The 15,388-nt window shown below is 41.5% G+C and overlaps 2 long non-coding RNA genes and 5 other non-coding genes across 7 annotated transcripts; all 7 read right to left on the reverse strand.

Moving 5' to 3' along the window:
- Positions 1-2,710: 2,710 nt before the first annotated feature.
- On the reverse strand, positions 2,711-7,706 carry LOC145860332 (uncharacterized). Its single transcript, XR_014380315.1, has 5 exons — positions 7,587-7,706; positions 4,233-4,495; positions 3,919-3,963; positions 3,562-3,668; positions 2,711-3,278 (listed from the first exon to the last, which is right to left on the reverse strand). It is a non-coding gene; the product is annotated as an uncharacterized LOC145860332 (long non-coding RNA).
- A 2,094-nt stretch (positions 7,707-9,800) lies between these two features.
- On the reverse strand, positions 9,801-12,568 carry LOC106568887 (uncharacterized). Its single transcript, XR_006758749.2, has 8 exons — positions 12,498-12,568; positions 11,617-11,686; positions 11,360-11,409; positions 11,120-11,176; positions 10,866-10,928; positions 10,555-10,626; positions 10,310-10,379; positions 9,801-10,081 (listed from the first exon to the last, which is right to left on the reverse strand). It is a non-coding gene; the product is annotated as an uncharacterized LOC106568887 (long non-coding RNA).
- On the reverse strand, positions 10,446-10,518 carry LOC123726940 (small nucleolar RNA SNORD47). Its single transcript, XR_006759048.1, has one exon. It is a non-coding gene; the product is annotated as a small nucleolar RNA SNORD47 (small nucleolar RNA).
- LOC123726943 (small nucleolar RNA snR60/Z15/Z230/Z193/J17) lies at positions 10,748-10,831 on the reverse strand. The gene has a single exon (XR_006759051.1). It is a non-coding gene; the product is annotated as a small nucleolar RNA snR60/Z15/Z230/Z193/J17 (small nucleolar RNA).
- Positions 10,994-11,070, reverse strand: LOC123726930 (small nucleolar RNA SNORD79). Its single transcript, XR_006759040.1, has one exon. It is a non-coding gene; the product is annotated as a small nucleolar RNA SNORD79 (small nucleolar RNA).
- On the reverse strand, positions 11,246-11,315 carry LOC123726956 (small nucleolar RNA SNORD75). Its single transcript, XR_006759062.1, has one exon. It is a non-coding gene; the product is annotated as a small nucleolar RNA SNORD75 (small nucleolar RNA).
- Positions 11,482-11,561, reverse strand: LOC123726941 (small nucleolar RNA SNORD74). The gene has a single exon (XR_006759049.1). It is a non-coding gene; the product is annotated as a small nucleolar RNA SNORD74 (small nucleolar RNA).
- Positions 12,569-15,388: the final 2,820 nt, after the last annotated feature.

A 15,388-nucleotide genomic window follows, 5' to 3' on the forward strand; every position in this document is an offset into this window, starting at 1 on the left:
GCGTTTTCGAACGATTACAGTTCCTAAGCACTGGAACATTTTTGCCGTTTTTGTTTTGGAATCACAGTCATGAAACACCCCTTAAACATATTACACAATGTTCTCACTACAATTCAGGATTCTTACAGCGGCTAACTTTATTTTTAATAAATAGGTATAGGCTTTTAGCTAGGGTTGAATATACTCCTCAGTAAACTTGGGAAACAGCTCGATTGTACTACTAGAAGCGTGTCATGTTAATAAGAATAAGAATAATAAGAATAAGCACATATTTAAGAATGATCAGATGGTTTATGTCCACATGCCAAGGCTTTGGGCGAGAGATTAAAACGTTTTCACTATCTGAACGCCTGAAACACTACATGTGCTAGGTTTGAATATAACGTTACTCAACATATAGGCAAGGCTACACATATTCTTACAGCATACATGTTGAAATTGAAAGGAACTGTTCCCGCTTTCCCGGAGACTGCATTCACGGTAAATGCTGCATATGTCGACTTAAGTCTGAAATTACCTTTACATTTCTATCGCCAATGTCTCAGCTGTGAATCTTTCGGAATTTTCTGATTAATCAATTCTTGTTGCTCCATCGTTCTTTCGTTTGAATCACAGCTACGTTTTCGTATATAACGTCGGGTTGTTTTAAATAATGTAGGTAACAAATAGGCTAACAACTGACATTACAGAAGCCAGAAGAGTTGTGAACTACAAATATGGCGCAATTTTGTAGTTTTCTGCCAAACTAGCTCAGATGATCTTCTTTATCTATATCTGCACCAATATCGTTACAATTGACGTCTATCATGACATGTAAATGCATGAATGCCTAAATAAAGCTGTACTAAATCAGAACATGCAATTTCAATGTTTTAAGTGGTGCACTTTTTTAAAGTTGTTTTTCGGTCATTCAAATTCAAGCTTGAAATGTGGGGCTGACATTGAAGTGTACCTTAGTGAACCTTCATGTGTTATATGTCAATCTATTCAGGATTTACAAATCATTAAAGTGGGATTAAAATGGACATTTGGGCGGCGCCACTGAGCCCCCCATGTGCACCAGGCTTATGGGGTTGGGAAATGATCTCTGAATCATCCCAAAGATGTATTTGTCCAAACCCCAAGTCGGAGCTACAAAAGACAAGAAAGTAAATTTTTGAACAAGTGACCAGATCTGGCTTGATAAACACATATGGTTTTAGGGCGTCAAAAGATGAATAATCGGTCAAACAAGTATATATATAAAACCCAAATTATATCAACATTAGAGCCTGAACAAACACCTAAATATCGATATTTTTTGGGCCATATCATATGTGTGGCCATTAAACCCCCTATACAGGCGCATTATCATAGGCTCTATGTCTATTTAGGATATTGCTTGACAATGATGCACTGAATTCATTATCATGCAGATGGCAGTGCCATGATCTGGGTTTTAACTTGATGTTTGCTAAGGACAAGTGTGGCTCAAGCAGATGGACTCATGTTCTCCACCCGCTAATATTGCCTATATGCAGCGCCATATGATGCAAGCAGCCTACCACCATACATGTTAGAACATACACTTATTTGCAAGGTTTTAATATAGGCTATGTTGACATATAGAGTTAGGTCAATGTCAAGTAGTAGCATGTAAAGCCCAAGCAGATAGATACACCTGTCGCATCCTTGCGCACTCCACTGTAAAGATGTGCTTATAATCGTATAGGCCGATATGCTATTGCGTAGGCTATTTGAAGGAAAGTTGGCCATATAATAACATTGACTGTTGTTCCCTGTTACGAATTGATTAAACATATTGGCCTTAAGTAGACTACAATTTATCCAGTAGGCTAATACAATGGAGTGGACTACCAGTGGTTCATACTGTGATGCAGCTGCATGTTTTGGATGGTAGGCCGATTATTTGTCTTTACCATCCTGTTTTGACGTTGCTTACTTACTGTATATTTCTCAGACTTCCTGTCTGTCCGTCATACCCATGCATATTCATCAGGAGAAAGTAGGCCCACGGGAGGCTCCCCGGCTATAGCCTAGGCAACATGTGGTGCAACATTCAGCCCCTCCAAAACGCCCTAATTCATCTAACGCACCCCTCACGCAGGTCCACTGATGTCGGAATCACTATTTCAATTTGCCTGCAGATTCAATAGTATTTGCATTTCAAAATGCAATATCCTCATCCATTTTGATGATTGTTTGTCATTAATAAGAGACATTCACTAAGAGGCTATAAGTTGTTCAGACCAATGTGCTGCTCTAACATTTTAACACCGTGCCATGTGACTATACAGTAGCCTACATCTATAGTCTACTGTAAAATCATATGCTGCTTTAGGCTAAATACAGTAGTTTGTGTGTTTCAATAGGACAAATGGAAAGAATACCTACTGTATTCGAAATTGTGGTGTAGTGTACCTACAATGTTACCCTACCTTAATAATGCAAAAGTTACATTTTACTTCATTCATGAGAGAGAATGCAGGAGACTATTAAAGCAGGAAGCGGGCCATTTTTTGGTGCTGAAAAGTAAAGCTGCAACTGCAGCGCAATCAATAGAATGTGACTAGTGCATGGTGCTGAGATATAGCTAATTTGTTATGCAAGTGTTGCACAAAAACAGATGGAGAAAACCTACACCAGTCGAGTAATTCATTTCAACAATAATCTTCATTTTAATGTGACTTTACAAATAAAATGACGGCTTAATTGGAGACTATTTCTCCCGAGCCTATGTCTATATAAAATAACTTAACTGGCTCAAGTAGGCTATGAGGCTTAACAACATATTTTTTTTAAATAATTATACATATATATCATTTTGATGCTCAGAAAACTTGAGGGGCCAAATAAAACCAGTCAGTTGGGGAACCCTGTCCTAAATCATCAAATGAGAAACAGTTTAAAGTAATTTGCCAATGGATTGGGAAAGGAAGATGCTACGTCCATGGCAATAGATCAACACATGATTCGTATCTGGGTTTTGCATCCCTAAATATATTGTGACATTTTCATTGTTTTCACAGCCCTTCAAGTAATGACAATGTTTAAAAATATTAACAATATTCTGAATAGGATGTATACCGACATGCAACCAAGTGAATGCAGCATTACTGCAAAAAAGGAGGCAAGTGATAAGGGGAGAAGGTAGAGAACATGTCTGTCTGCCCTATATTAACCACCAAAATAACACAATACAAATAGGAAGATTTGTTCTATTTGAAATGTTCATAAAGTTGGGAGATGTCCAATGTCACCAGGGTGTCTGGAGTTATCTGTAACACAAATGTATGTAGTAGGACTCATTATAACCAGTTATGAAATGAACTAAATACTAACATGTACTGCCATGCAGTTATATACTATCACACGCATAACACAAGCAAAACGATTCATTTGACTTTCATTCATCTTTCTGTCTCACAAAAACAGCAGGTTTTAACCTCATAAGATGGACGCATTTAATTTCAATATACTGGACACTTAATTTCAACATATTTTTGTGACTCAATTCCCACCATTAAAAACAAAGCAAACAACCACATTTTTAGGACTTACATCTGACACCAGCATGGCGTGGGCAAAGAGTGTCAGTTATGGGTCCCACTGACCCAGCAACTGCAGGACCTGAGGACCCGGGGGGGTCCAGGCAAGACAGGCAGACCCTACCCCACAAAAAACACAAGAGAAGACATCTTGATTTTTGTACATTTCATTTTGGCCCATTCTACCCCTCACCTTCCCATGCGTGCAAATGATCCCCAGTTTGTTGTTGTAATATAGTTTGTGTTCTCAGTCAACCTGCTTGGTAAAATAAATATAAACTGCTGAAAGATGCCGTAAAGGACAACATAGCTAAACCAGCAAGGATGATGAGGAAATATATGTCCTTGCAGTGAAGAGAAGTGGACCCACCAGAAAAGTCTCCAAGGCAGGATATCCAGAAGAAACCACAAAGGTCTGAAACAAATAAAGTGAAATTGCTAATCACAGTTTTATGGCCCATAGCCTTTCCCCTGAATTCACAAACAGGTAGGCGATACTACTTTGTAGCTCAGCCCCTTCAATGTAGCTGAAATATGATTGGTCTCAACTGAACATTTTGGTTTCAACAACCCTGTTTTTGTTGTTGCATTAGGGTCTTCGCTAGTTGCAATGTGGTTGCAGAAGCATATTTTGGCAGACTTTTGAAAATGGCCATGAAATGATTGGGGAGAATGTAGACCCACCGGCTGATCAGTTGAGGATGCAACATGGGGTCTGTGGGGCCCCAGAGGTCCGCTGAGGCCAAACCGTTCCTCACCACGTCTGAGGGGCACTGGAGGTCCACTGGTTCCCGGCTGACCCTCGCCACTTCTTGGGGGGGCTGGAGGTCGACTGGCCAGCGAAGAGCCCGGATCTCAATCCCATTGAGCACGCCTGGGACCTGTTGGATCGGAGGGTGAGGGCTAGGGCCATTCCCCCCCAGAAATGTCCAGGAACTTGCAGGTGCCTTGGTGGAAGAGTGGGGTAACATCTCACAGCAAGAACTGACAAATCTGGTGCAGTTCATGGGAAGGAGATGCACTGCCGTACTTAATGCAGCTGGTGGCCACACCAGATACTGACTGTTACTTTTGATTTTGATCCCCCCTTCGTTCAGGGACACATTATTCCATTTCTGTTAGTTACATGTCTGTGGAACTTGTTCAGTTTATGTCTAAGTTGTTGAATCTTGTTATGTTCATACAAATATTTACACATGTTAAGTTTGCTGAAAATAAACGCAGTTGACAGTGAGAGGACATTTCTTTTTTTGCTGAGTTTATATATTGGTGATAGGATCATTGTATGAGTGTTATCACTGAAGATTGTGTGATATTGTGGGGTGCTCCAATGGTGATTATAGTGACTAATATCGGTGCTGAAAGATATTGGTGCTTCAGAAATTTAATTTGCTGTCTATTTTAAATCTATCACAGGCGGATACAACTAATTGCATTAGGCTGCATCAAGGGATTCGTGCTTCATTGGCCAGTCAATTCAGGTTTGATAGTGCCAGGCTGGATAAAAATGCTTTCTTACTGTTCACTCAAAACAAATTAGGAAAAATGGCATCACTTTGTACTTCCATAATAACTACTATGTAATTACAGTCTAGCGGTATTGGTTATTAGATAACAGCATAACTCCAGCCAACATGTTTCAGAACAATGTTGATACTGCATTTATTGCTGTGTACTAGCGATATATGTTTGAGGGCAGCTTGATGTCGTGTTACTAGCCAGTTACTACTTAAAGTAGGCATCCATCTCACAACTGCTGAATGATTATAGTGATTTTCAGTGAACCTCATAGCTATAAGTAATAGATTTCTGAATACATTTCACTTATGATTCAAACCATGGACCTCATTCCTGTAAATCAATCATTTTTGTACAAAATCCTTCCTCAACCATGAATGCTTATTGTCAGTAGAATCCATAGTCCTCCGACCCCTGGGCGAGATCAGGCAACATCATAAAGTTCACTTCCACTGCTATCCTGATGACACCCAGCTCTACCCCTCCCTCATCAGCTGCCTTCAGGACATCCAGAGCTGGATGAGCATGAACCTCCTCAAACGCAACAGCAACAAGACAGAGGTCATGCTCATCAGCTCTAAATCCACTCTCTACAAGCATCACCAGTGATGGCTTCCCTGTCCCTCTGTAAACACAAGTCAAATGCATTGGTGTCTCCCTGGATAGTTCCCTCTCTTTCGAACCCACATAAAAACCAGCACCCAGACAGCATTCTTCCACCTCCGCAAAATCTCCAGGCTCCACCCCTCACTGTCACACTCCTGCACCGAAACCCTATCCATGCCTTGGTTACTTCCTGACTAGACTACTGTAACACTCTACATCACCAGATGCCCACCAATCTCATCAATAGATTCCAGCTGGTTCTGAACTCTGCTGCCAGAATCCACACTAGCACCAGATCAACTGAACACATCAAACCAATACTGGCTCCCTGTGCAATCTTGTATTAACTTTAAAATACAAAGCCCTCTACAACCTGGCACCCACCTACCTCTCTGATCTTCTCCCAGTGTATGCCCTCTCCCGCTCCTCCTCTGCTGGTCTCGTCCCCATTCCACCTTTGCACCATGGGTGCCCAGGCCTTTAGCTCCTATTCCCAACCCTACCCCCTTAAACCAAACCAAACCATTACCCTAAACCAACCCTACCACCTTAAACCAAACCATTAACCTAAACCAACCCTACCCCCCTAAACCAAACCCTTACCCTAAACCAACCCTAACCCCTTAAACCAAACCATTAACCTAAACCAACCCTACCCCCCTAAACCAAACCCTTACGCTAAACCAACCCTAACCCCTTAAACCAAACCATTAACCTAAACCAACCCTACCCCCCTAAACCAAACCCTTACCCTAAACCAACCCTAACCCCTTAAACCAAACCATTAACCTAAACCAACCCTACCCCCCTAAACCAAACCCTTACCCTAAACCAACCCTAACCCCTTAAACCAAACCATTAACCTAAACCAACCCTACCCCCCTAAACCAAACCCTTACCCTAAACCAACCCTAACCCCTTAAACCAAACCATTAACCTAAACCAACCCTACCCCCCTAAACCAAACCCTTACCCTAAACCAACCCTAACCCCTTAAACCAAACCCTTACCCTAAACCAACCCTAACCCCTTAAACCAAACCATTAACCTAAACCAACCCTACCCCCCTAAACCAAACCCTTACCCTAAACCAACCCTAACCCCTTAAACCAAACCATTAACCTAAACCAACCCTACCCCCCTAAACCAAACCCTTACCCTAAACCAACCCTAACCCCTTAAACCAAACCATTAACCTAAACCAACCCTACCCCCCTAAACCAAACCCTTACCCTAAACCAACCCTAACCCCTTAAACCAAACCATTAACCTAAACCAACCCTACCCCCCTAAACCAAACCCTTACCCTAAACCAACCCTAACCCCTTAAACCAAACCATTAACCTAAACCAACCCTACCACCTTAAACCAAACCCACACCCTAAACCGGGTTTGTATCCTTTTCCCAACCCCTCCCTATTTTTATCTGTCCTATTTTGTCTGGTCCTTTGATTTTATATTGCTTAGAATTTATACTGCTGTTGATTGATGCACTTGATTTTGTGACTTTTTGTATTGCACTTAATTTTATGTAGGCCTACATTCAATGTAAGATGTCCTTGAGTGTCCTGAAAGCGTCCACCAAATTAAAATGAATTATTATTATTATTATTATTAGTAGTAGTAGTAGTAGTAGTAGTGAATCGGGGAAAAAACACCTCCAAAAAATATGTAATTGGCCAGTTAATATCATTATTTAAATAACAATCTTACTTTAAACCCCCTTTTAAAAATAATCCAACAGGAAACAGTCATTTGAATTGAGAAATATATCATATTTTCCGGGCTAAAAAAGGATTCCTGTGGAAAGACGCATTATTGAATGGAGAGGTGAAAGTGATTCTCAACATTTGACATCAGAATGCAGGACTGTATTTTTTATGTTGGAATAAACATTAATCTGAGATTACATACCTTTCCCCTTCAGCACCTCTGCGCAAAATAAATTATAGGCAGACACACTGCGCTTATAACCAGCAGCTTTGTGACATCGGGTCTTGCAGAAGGTATTAAGTGAACGCCCATAGTTACCAATCCAGTTCTGTAATTTGAAAGGAAAGCATTGTCGTAAAACCATTCAAGCATAACACTGTATAACTTCTGTGTTGATAAAATGCCGTTTACAGTACTGTAATTAAACATGATTTTACAGTTGCCTGATCCTGCCTAATCTGCAGTGTTTTAGGTGGTGGATTGTTTATTCTTTAATTCACAATATTCTAATAATACAGGGGGTTAGGGAAAGAAAACACTTGGCCGGGGGTCATTCAGTGGTCTTGTGCTGTGGTGGAATGTCTCCCCATTATGCTTGTGTAACAGTGTAGGTTCCGTCCCTCTCTTCGCCCCAACCTGGGCTGGAACCAGGGACCCTTGCACACATCAACAACTGACACCCCACGAAGCATTGTTACCCATCGCGCCACAAAAGCCACGGCCCTTGCAACGCAAGGGGAAACCCTACTTCAAGTCTCAGAGCGAGTGACGTCACTGATTGAAACGCTATTAGCGCGCACCACCGCTAACTAACTAGCACTTTCACATCGGTTACACTTGCACCAATCCAATGCTTTTAAATGCATGAGGTGAAAGAAAAGTGTGAACACTTCTGGATACTGGGTATCAGAACACTGCCTATTTCTTTCCCTGAAATCAATTTGTCCCCCCAATCCCTCTTCCCACTAACCCCTCAAAATACACCAACCCTGTAGTAACATGTCTCTAACTCCACCTCCCTCTCACCCCTTCCCTCAATTTCATACCTTAACTACAGACACAGGTAGTCCTGTAACTGCATCAGCCTCCGTCACCAGGGAGGAGGCCCTCCTTTCATGATAAGACAAGGATGCCCGTGAGCCATTATGTTTCCTCCTACAAAAACAATATGAAATTTGTAACATGGGTGTATGTAAGTTTTTCCTTGTCTATGAACAAGACTTCAGGCCTTTTGGTCAAACTGAAAGGTAATTAGCCCTTGCCAGCAAGACCAAAAGCCGCTGGTCATTGTAGGAGCCAGTCTTTTCATTATACCGCACTCGCATAGAGCCTACTGCAGGTTACAATATGAAGCAAATGAAAAGAGGCAATCAGCAGTTGAAGTAAAGCACCTTCCATCTTGTTCTGGTTAAAAAACGATGGGACTGGGCTGGAGAAATGTCACCACTCAAATTCATAGCCAGAGCTATAGATGCAAGGACTGACCTTCCTTGATATAGCTTGAGCCTAGTGGTTACATTTACTTTGTTAAAAACATTGGAATAAAACTAGCTTTTATTTTGGGTTCGACAAAGTAAGCTCATAAGGCATTTATTTAAGTTATATTTTCAAGAGTGAAATGGGTACATACCAATTTTCAAATCCAAAGATGTATAAACGGCTGATTTCCCCTTTAAAAGCCGAATGACACGTAGCTAGCTAATCTAATTATTTCACCTGTTGAAGTGTTTTACTTGAGACAAACATTAAAGAGAATTGTTTAACATACCTTTTATTTTTTTTCCCTTTAACTAGGCAAGTCAAGAACAAATTCTTATTTACATTGACGGCCTAGGAACAGTGGGCTGACGGCCTTGTTCAGGCCATGGAACCTTGGTTGATGGGAGACGCCATCATTGAGTGAGAACAAAGAAAGAAGTTGCTACGTGATGAGGATAGCTAGCTAACATTCTTTTGGTGATACTGGCTAGCTCGGAGACAAACTATCAGGGTCTAAAATCAGGATCTTAACAGCTCTACGTTAAAGCCTGCTTTTATAAGTACTATACTTGCTAATACCGTAATGAAGTTGTAGAATAACTTTCCTAACACGGTACAGTCCCGGTCAAAAGCTCAAGGACAATTACCCGCGAAATCCAGGACTTTGACACAACTCCCGGGAAAGGTTTTGGGGGTCGAGTATCACAGTACGTGTGGTTCTGTATCACCAATCAGTACCTGGTGTGACCACCCTTTGCCAAGACATGTCTTCAGAGTTGCTCAGGCCGAGGGAGCATACCAAACAGTCAAGGAGTGACGTCTAGCGAGTTTGCAAGCCATAAAACTTAAGTTTTGGGAATTACGTACAGATCTTTGCAACCATATATTATGTTGAGACGAGGTTATGGCTGCAGACGAATGCCAAGACAACAGGCCTCACATTTAACTTCAAAATCTTTAATGGCTGTTGGTAGAGAACATTGACATTCTCTGGGACTAAGACATCACATGTATATACACAGCACAATTTAATAATGTACCCCATTATTGTTATGGACAATGGCAAGTGAAAAACCAATGCATGGAGTGTTTTTATTGACTAATCAATAGTTTACACCACATGTACAGTTAAAATATTTTGACAGCACCATCAAACAAATAGTGAACAACATTGCAGGTCAGTGGTGATTGCTCTTGCACACTTTCATGACCAAACCCTGTGGGAAGAGGAAGACAAGTTAGCCAAATGAAGTTACACAGCATTCAACCATTAGGATGTCACTGGGGCAAGATCAGTATTCTTGTAGTCATCAAAATCTCAGGGAGAGAGTTCAAGAATTGAATCATCATTTGCTCAACACCACACAAAACATGGACCTGGTAGTCACTGAAACAATGGCAGTGAGACTTAAACAAGCCACTTCCTCTGTACAAATGAAACATACCTGCTCAGTTTATATTGATGCGTCAAGGACATTTATTGCAAATGCAACTGGTCTGACAGCCTCTAGGAACCTAAAGTGGAAAAGAAATGTTAGTGCAGCACATAGAATGAACAGATGCTAAAGTGGAGCTCATTGAAGCCTCAGAAATAAATGGAACGGTAGGAGTATAATCAGTGTACTCATATGGCAGAATCTTTTCATCACCGGCTGTTGAAATGTAAAGTCAGTGTAGCTTGAGCGCTTACCTTGACTTGTGGTCCATTTTGCGATGTAGCCCAAAAAACTGCAGGATCAGCCAACTTTCCATTCCGCCACACCTGAAAGATAAAACTGGTGTCATAGAAGAGCAGAGGGAAGCCATCTTCAAAATTGCACACCAAACAAAAATATAAATGCAACATGTAAACTGCTGAACTTATATTTTGTTCAGTATAATAGCTGATACATCAGATAGGAGCGAAAGACAATGCTGAGTGTTCTTCATGGTTAATCTGCTGAACTATGCTGTCATCATTGTATCTGCAATGGTCAAGTGTTCCAGCTGCAGTAAACTTACAGGCAACTGTTGTGATGAGTCTGACTAGAGGTTCCAGCCATCCGACAACAACTCGAGGCACAACTGAAAAACAAATAAAGCTAGTTAATTTTACCTGTACGTAGAGGTCCTTTTCAAATTATACTGCAGACCGTTTCAGTGATCTAAATTCTTTCACATAGTCTCAGAGAGATTCCCAATGATACTTTAAACATCATCAACGGCATAGTAAAAGCATATTGTCCTAAACTAAGGATTCCATGCAAAGCACTTACCAGGAGCATGGGCTGTCCTGGTTTCCTTAACACGGTCAGCTTAAAGGTGGTTTTACCCTAAAAGGAAAACATTCGCTTTATCAATTTGTCCAGTCAAAACAATTAAATAACGCTGCCAAATGGATATCCATCAGTTTGAAAATGTGTCAGAAATCACTTCTGTCCACTACTCTTATTCAAATATTCATCACGTAGGTTTGATATTAAGTACAATGATTTGGATGCGAATCCATGCCATACCTGATCGTACACCATTGTCACCCAGGATCGAGCAGATTGATCTTCATAATCTGAAAGGTTAGAAGAAAGTGATAAAACAACAAGCAAAGGTTTAAGTGGAATGAACAGTTCAAGCTCAAATCCATGTCTGGTCAGTAAAGTTGGCGTTTCCTCAGTTATTTCAGATGTCCCTACCAACATGTTTCTCATCATAACAGACATGGTTGTATTCTCCCAGAAAACGACGGTTCTACCCGACCCGGGAATGGGTGCCATACCTGATCGTAAACCATTTTCGCTGAGTCATTCATCATCAGGATCAAGTAACGTTAGGTTGTACTTCATCATCTGAAAGGTTAGGAGTATGATAAGATACCAGGCAAAGATTTAAGTGGAATGAACAGTTAAAAGAGCAAATCCATGTCTGGTCAGTGAAGTCGGCGTTATCAAGAGTCCCTAACATGACTTTTATCATAAAATAGAAGGGGGGGGGCAACATATTCGAATTAACACTGTCTATGTAAACTAATAAAACAATGTCTAGTGAATCCAAAAAGATGTAACGTTAGCCTCGCTAGGTAGTATACTTGAGCTGGTGCTAACAACTTGCACGTGGCGGGTCAGGCCAAACTCAACCAGTAGGTAGCTGTGCGTTAGACCTCCAATGCCCAGGAAAGTCCGATTAAACAGCTCTTTAAGCGTTATGTGTCCCTATATTGTTGCAATAAAATAGTAATGTCAAAATACGTTCGTAGATCAAATGTGCAGTTGCTATGAGTAACTATCTTCATTTACTCCCGTTTCGGCCGGTATGCACTTCACCCCCCAAAAAAATATTCTTAAAATGAATTTACAAGCGACCGAAAATACCTATTCGGCAAACAGCTCAATACATTCGCGGCGAGTAATACATACCGGTTGTAAATGAAAATAATTACTCAGCGTTCAACGAACGTATTTTTACATTAATATTAGCAGAGCTGGTGAATGGAAGTTTGAATCCGCAACGCACTGATAACGTTACTGGTTCAAGGCCACGCATGAAAATACACCACCATGCAATACAAATAGCCACACAAAATAGACATTTTGAGTAGTACGCATAATAGTCCAGTTCTTTTAACGTTACACTATCTTCCAAAGCAAATAAAAAAGGTACCTTTTTGTGGCCCGCACAATATGACCTGTACACCATACATTGTTGAGTTTAGCGCGGAAGAGGATTTTATGAAGGGGTGACGTTGGTATTTATAGGATCACCCTGCTGCCTTGTGGGAAAAATCGGTGTCACGTTACATGATGTCATACATAGCCATACGGTCAAAGACAGTACCACAGTACGTGATAACACGTTTTACCGAAGCCGCACACTCACTTGTGGGCTGGTTTCGTTCAACATTGGTTTTGTTCTAAAAGAAAACATTATGGTTTTACTTTTAATAGTTCTACCTTGTACACGTACGATAGGAAAGCAGTGAATGTGTTTAGCTAGCTAGCTAGCTAGCTATCCAACTATAGTTGCCAACCAACTAGAAAACTGGATTATTGAATGGCTCCCACTGACTGAGACATGGAGGGCATAGTTTAGCCTTTTCTTTTCATACTGGTAAATTAGCTAGCCTGATTGAGCAAGATTGCCATAGTCTGACTAAGCAAGACAGTAGACACTATACTATACCTGGCCAGCTCTGATAAACAATATGGGCTTGCATTTCTGGTTCCTAAACCCCAATCTAATGTGTGTAGTCTATTTTAATTTCCATTTCAAGTCTATCTGTATTTATGAACTCGGAAATAGAAAAACTATTAACTTTGTAATAAAATTATTCTACTTTGTCCATCGTGTGTGTGTGTGTGTGTGTGTGTGTGTGTGTCTGAGGGGGAGGCTTGCAAGCTAAAGAACACCATCTCAACCGTGAAGCACGGGGGTGGCAGCATCATGTTGTGGGGGTGCTTTGCTGCAGGAGGGACTGGTGCACTTCACAAAATAGATGGCATCATGAGGCAGGACAATTATGTGGATATATTGAAGCAACATCTCAAGACATCAGTCAGGAAGTTAAAGCTTGGTCGCAAATGGGTCTTCCAAATGGACAATGACCCCAAGCATACTTCCAAAGTTGTGGCAAAATGGCTTAAGGACAACAAAGTCAAGGTATTGGAGTGGCCATCACAAAGCCCTGACCTCAATCCTATAGAAAATTTGTGGGCAGAAATGAAAAAGCGTGTACGAGCAAGGAGGCCAACAAACCTGACTCAGTTACACCAGCTCTGTCAGGAGGAATGGGCCAAAATTCACCCAACTTATTATGGGAAGCTTGTGGAAGGCTACCCAAAACGTTTGACCCACTCCAATACCATGATGCTGCCACTACACACTCATTGGAAACAATTTAAAGGCAAAGCTACCAAATACTAATTGAGTGTATGTAAACTTTTGACCCACTGGGAATGTGATGATAGAAATTGAAGTTGAAAGAAATAATTCTCTACTATTATTCTGACATCTCACATTCTTAAAATAAAGTGGTGATCCTAACTGGCCTAAGACAGGGACTTTTTACTAGGATTAAATGTCAGGAATTGTGAAAAACTGAGTTTAAATGTATTTGGCTAAAGTGTATGTAAACTTCTGACTTCAACTGTATTTGCATACACTAGGGATGTCACAGTGAACTGATATTGCTCACCTTAACCCAATTTCGTTTTTTGATACATTTTAGAGAGGAAGATGAAGACAGAACCTTCAGAGACTGAAGACGGGAATGACTCCCCGTTCAAAGGAACAGATGCATCACAGCTCAGCTTAAGGGGTGCCTCCCCTCCCTCCACTGATGTTTTAAAGTCAAGTGAGGAGGATGAAGATGCGCTTTCCTCTGAGACAAAAGCCATAGAGACCAGAGCTTCAAAAAAGAGAAACATCTCCGGCCTTAAAGCAGCACAGAAACGGGGCAAAAGAAGGCCATGCCTCTCTCCATCCTCTCCCCCCTGGACACCCAGCCCTGCCAAATCCAGAAAAAAAAAAACGCTAATCCAGCCACACCTCTTAACAGTGGGTCAGCGAGGAGGTGGAGGACTGAGGATGAACCAGACCAAGAGCCTAAACTGTTCCCCTTCAAACCAGCCAGGACTCCAGGACACCAGCTAAACATTTCAAAGTACTACACCCCACTTGAGCTCTTTCAGCTGTTCTTCAGTAATGACGTTGTTGATACTCTCTGCTCAAATACAAACAAAAATGTCAAGAGAAGACAAGAACAGGGATTTAAAGAACCATGGAGATCTGTATCCATGGAGGAAATGTACAAATACCTCAGCATTGTAATCTATATGGGTCTGCTGAATGTGCATCAGACTACTGGGTCCCAAACAGGTTGTATGGTATTCCTTTTTGTCGTACAGTCATGACCATGACAAGATTTCAGGCCAATCACCTATTCACTGCACTTGAGTGACCCAGCAGAGGGTGAGGAAAACGACAAGAAGAAGGGTACTGCGGGGTACAATCGGCTCATGAGAATCAAACCTCTCAAAGACCAGACATTGGAGGCACGCAGGGACTTCTCCCATTCCAGAACCTTTCCATTGACGAGCGCATGGTGCGCTCCAAGGCCCACCAATGCCTCAAACAATGCATGAAATCCAAGCCCTACAGGCATGGAATCAAGGTCTAGTGTTTTAGCTGATTCACGAAATGGTTACACCTGCGACTTCAATGTATTTGTGGGCAAGAACCCATCTGCTTCAGGAAAAAGGGAGTGCTATGACGCTTTCATGATCCTGTTGAATGTCCCTTACTTGGGCACAGGGTACCACATTTACCTTTGATAACTATTTCACCGGCGCAACTCTCTTCAGTGACCTGTACAAGAAGAAACTGGGAGCATGTGAAAACCGTGTGGGCCTCTCTGGCATCCAAGAGAACAGCATGCCTCCCAGAGCAAAGAGAGGAACCATCCGCTGGCTTTGTGACGGGGAGCTGTTCTTCAAGTGGATGGACGCATGACCAGTCACCATGTTCTGACATTGCACTGAAAGGGGATGTTCAGG

This window comes from Salmo salar, chromosome 14 (assembly GCF_965601325.2).
Source record: "Salmo salar chromosome 14, fSalSal1, whole genome shotgun sequence".
Classification (NCBI taxonomy): domain Eukaryota; kingdom Metazoa; phylum Chordata; class Actinopteri; order Salmoniformes; family Salmonidae; genus Salmo; species Salmo salar.